Consider the following 4,961-nt stretch of genomic DNA (forward strand, 5'->3'; position numbering starts at 1 on the left):
AAGGTATGGGTGAGTTATAGTTTGTCCCAATAGAGGCATTATGCATGTTTTTGAGATGATGGAGTGCTAGCACAATCCTAATAACATGGACAGGAGACATACTGGGATGTTTTGATGAGCTTACTGCTGCAAGTTTATGGTGACACGAAATGAAGAAACCTGGCTACCCATTTCTTAGCATGTACAGGTATTCTATAGCTATTTCCTGTTGCTTACTGCATGGTGAAGAGGGGCCTTTTTTAGCTCCTAAACTAGAATAGAGAGTATGTACAAAATGTCCTAATGTAGAAACTCACTCTTTTTGGTGTAAGAACTCTCTAAGCTCTGTAACTGTAAGCTCAGTAAAAAATATACCTTTCCTACCACCAGGCTGAGCCAAGAGTCCATAGCCTCCTAGGCCAGCCTGTGTCTGCAATGGATGGGTCCTCCTTCCTTTTGTGTTCTCTTTCCTTTGGTACAGGGTCTCATGAAACTTCAAAAGGTCAGAGGAGTGGCAGTTCAGTGATGAAAGTCCATCATCCAAATTTGTTTACCATCATCCAAATTTGGTTCACCATTACAGACCTGAGGAGTGACTTGCTTAAACAAACCCAGTAGTGGACCAGGACCCAATGTCCTGCAGCAAAGGAGCAACTCATCCATCAGAGATGCCTCAGAAGTGAGCTTGGTGTGGTTGTAGCTACAACTTTAAGTGTGAACCTACTCTCCCCAGGAATGAAAGCGGTAGAGAAAAGAGTATGTCCCCAGCCTAGGGAAGGAAAAGTAACTTGCTTTCTTCTTTCTATTTTTGTTATATCTCCTTCATAAATGTTCTTTTGTAAAAGTTAATTGGTGTTAATTGTCTATATTGATAATGGGAAACTAACCATTCTGTCAATCAATAATACCTTGATAATTTTGTTAGAAATCTTTTGGTTTCTTTTAAATATAAAATATTACAAGCATGATATCTCAAGAATATATGTGGTGGTCACAACAGATAGAAGGGATGGAGGAATCTCGGTCCTTCAACAATAGACTTCATTAGATTCAAATAGTTGGAAGAGATAACCATTTGAAGACATCTGAAACACAGACCCAGCAAAATCAGGTCAAAAGAAACAGTGAATAAATCCTGACATGCAAGCTCATTAGAACTGTTATCAGGCTACTGGAGAATGTTGTCCATCTCCTCCAGCCTCATATAGGGTTTGCATAGAGCATGTGCAGTACTATAGCAGTGCATGCCAATCATGTTATAATAAAGGTAAACAACAAAGGTGGGACATCTGAAACTGATGCTTGAGTAACATTTGGAGAGATACAAGGGAAGAGTGATACCTACTATCATCATGAGGGTTAGAAGAATATAGGGATGCAGCTTGCAGAATATAGGTCCTATATATAGATGGAATATCAAGCCTGAATAATTCACGTGTATCCCCATGGCTCTTAGCCAAACTTAACAAAATGCTTAGATAAATCAACTTTCATCTACATTATTGTATAATTCGGGGAGGTCATGATAGAAGAGAGGATAAATAACAGGCTTTATTAGTGCAACTGATTCAGTATGGGGCACAGTAGCCCTGGCATAGAATGATGATGGTATATTATGCAGAGGCAGGGTATGCAGTCAGCTCCCGTAATGCCTAGTGTTTGGGGAAGACAGGTGGAGTCATAGAAACAACTCCTCTAACACATTTTGTTTCTTGCTCCTAATCCAATACTGACCTGCTGGCCTTAAATACCCATGCCAACAAATTGTTTTCCCAGTCATTGCAGCACATTGGATTTTAATGTTCCCAATCAATCCTGTGATTGACCCAGCCTGGCTTTTCTGTTTATATGTTTGTATGAATCCTGATTTGTATTCCACCCTTCTCCGTAAGAGGGAAATGTCCTTTTCTTCCATCCTAGCATTTGCCTAATGATGGTATATGGCATCCCTTCCCTAGGTGGTCTACAACAACACATGCATTTTTACAATGGCATTCCAGTAAGCCTCAGATGGTGGGAGTTGCCGTGATGGTTCTCTGACTGAGCTGAAGGACTTGAAGACCTCCTCTCACCCCTTATAAACTGAGAGATATATAGGTCATGTGTTGGGATACCCCCCTCCCTGGACTGGAGGGGAGTGCTGTCATCTGAGTAATTTCCTTTTCTCTTTCCCTTCTTCCCTCCCTCCTTCTTCCCTTCCTACTCTTTTTTTCTTTCTTTTTTCCCACTTAACCTCAGATTACTGTTGTTGTTGTATATCCTTCATTCTCAAAGAGGCCGTCAGATTATATGAACTTAGACATAGCAGTGACAGAGGGTAGGAAGGATAGTTTGATAAAGGAGAATGATACATGGGGTCAGAAGATGTGTGAAAGACCCATAAGAGGCAATGGAAAAAAATAGTTGTGGGAAAGAGAAATCAATGGATAATGGAGTTAAGAGAGAGGCCATCTCCTCCCCTTCAAAAGCAAAAGAGGTTATTTTTAAATTATTTATTCATATTAAGATATTGATCTGAATACACCAAGTTCTTCCTCTGGTGGATAAAAAATCCAGCAAAGTTTCAAGAATACTAAAAGATCATTAAGTCTTGCAGCACATTTATAAGTATTTTCATGAATATTGCAAATATGGACACCAGAGATACCAGAATTTTGATGCCAGTGGTAGCATTCATGGAACATGGGTAAAAATTATTTCTTTGGGTTTAAAATTATGGATAGCCTATGCATTATCTCCCCTGGCACTGAAGAGATAGCTATTGTCACATTGATGGAATAGATTGAGGGGAAGAGGAGTTGGGGAATTGCCATCTAGCTATTACTTAAAATGTGTGTGTATTGGGATGGCTGATTAAGGCCCAAATGGTGAATGTTAAGTTATCCCTGAGTCATGGAAGGGCAAGGCTTGTTCAAGAGCTCTGCCTTAGAATTTTAATAAACCCTTGCTTAGATAGATGTTCCAGTGTACTCTGCAATTTTCAGAAAGTTTTGCTGGTTCTGATACAATTGCAAAGGCAAATCTTCATTTAGAAGACCCTTGCCCTAGTAAAAGAAAAATGTGTAAATCATTAGGTTAAGTGTGAAAATTTTGCTTGTTTGACATTTCTAAAGGATTTTCATCTAGTATAAGATAAGTGCTCTGCCAAGGCTACATGCCAAATAACCACCCCACAAGCAAGCCTATGAAAAATCATCTCAAAGCAAAGAGCTCTAAGTGGGAAGCAGAGCTGGCACCTTCTCCCCTTACCAATTAAAATGCCAAGAAAGCCAAGGTCAAAATCAAGAAGCAGGGCTCAGAGATGGAACCCTAGGAGGAAGTAAAAAATGGACAGAGCTGGAATAATCAGATTGTGCTATCTCTGTTGACGGGTTGCATAGACCCAAGAGACATGCTCCATGGGGAACTGAATGGGTACACATAGGCAGGCCATGGGCAGGCACCCTTGCTGAGACATCTGTGGATATCACTCAAGGTATCACTGAATAAAAGTAGAACCCAGAACCCATAAGGTGTCTTTGTGTTGTATTATTTCTGTGCTTAGGAGTGGAATACAAAATCATATCCAATGAAGATGGACAAGGATGGTCACCCTGATTCCCTTCTTAGTACTTGACATAGTATTTCTCCATAACTCAAGGTATTGTAAGTTAGAATCTGCCACCAAAAAAAACCCAAAACAAGAAACACTGTTGCCCAGAAATTGGAGGATCTATTATAAAAACCCTAAAACTTGTTCCCATTCACACATTTTATTGCTAGCAATTGGCTGGAACATAATCTGCCAGTAGAAACTTTTATAAATAGGAACAAGATAAAATTCTTTGTTCATTTCTTCATTCATTCATTCATTCTATAAGTATCTTCATCTCCCACCTCTCTGCTTTTGTAGTGACCATCCCACATACCTGGAACTCATTCTCTCCTCAACTCCGTTCTTCCTTTAGGACATAGCTGGAGCATCATCTTCTGTAGGAAGTTTTTCTGTTCACCCCCAAATAAGGGTGACATTCCTTTCAAATGACTCTAGATTTAATTACTTTCTATATATTTACACTGTTTACTTTTACACTATTATGCTGCACATATTTATAAATGTACCTTTTTGTTTTCCACATTGGAATGAAAGCTCCTTGTGAGGAGGGCTTGTTTTATCCTTCATACTTGTATCCTCACCATCTAGTACAGTGCCTGGCATATAGTAGGTGTTTAATAAATGCTTATGCTTTGATTGATTGTTATTTATTACCATCTAGCTATGCTCAGTAGAGGATATAGATGTCTTATAAATGTAAGACATAGTCCCTACTCTTTAAGAGCTCACAGTCTGGCTAGGACAGGGATTCTTAACTTGGGTTCCATAAACTTAAAATATATTTTTTGATAATTACATTTGAAAGTATCTGGTTTCCTTTGTAATGAGAGACAGACAGAGACAGAGAGACAGAGGCACAGACACAGAGGCAGGGAGGGAGGGAGGGAAGGAGGAAGAGAGAGAGGGAGGGAGACAGAGAGAGAGAGAGAGAGAGAGAGAGAGAGAGAGAGAGGAGAGAGAGAGAGAGAGAGCATTTAAAAGCATTATTCTGAGAAAAGGTCCTTAGGCTTCTCTAGATTGCCAAAAGGGTTCATGATCCTAATCCTTAGGCAATGTTTAACAAAACAAAATAGTTTATTATGAAGTATGACAGGCAGTGTGGTATAGTGGATAGAGAGGTGGCCTTGAAGTAGGGTGATCTTGGTTTAAATCCTACCTTTAATACATATTGTATCACTTTAAGCTAGTCAATTAACCTTTCAGTGAGTGCCATAAGCCACTTTCTAAGAAGTTACAGAAGAGATGCGGATATTCCCTGTCATCTGAAGTTCCCTAGGAACAGTGACATCACAAGTACAATCCTCTTACCTATGATGAAATGAAATACTAAAATGAGCCTGTAAATCCCTGTAAATCATAAAAGGAGAAATACTTGTGGATCTGAATT

The sequence above is a fragment of the Trichosurus vulpecula genome, chromosome 6 (assembly GCF_011100635.1).
Source record: "Trichosurus vulpecula isolate mTriVul1 chromosome 6, mTriVul1.pri, whole genome shotgun sequence".
Classification (NCBI taxonomy): domain Eukaryota; kingdom Metazoa; phylum Chordata; class Mammalia; order Diprotodontia; family Phalangeridae; genus Trichosurus; species Trichosurus vulpecula.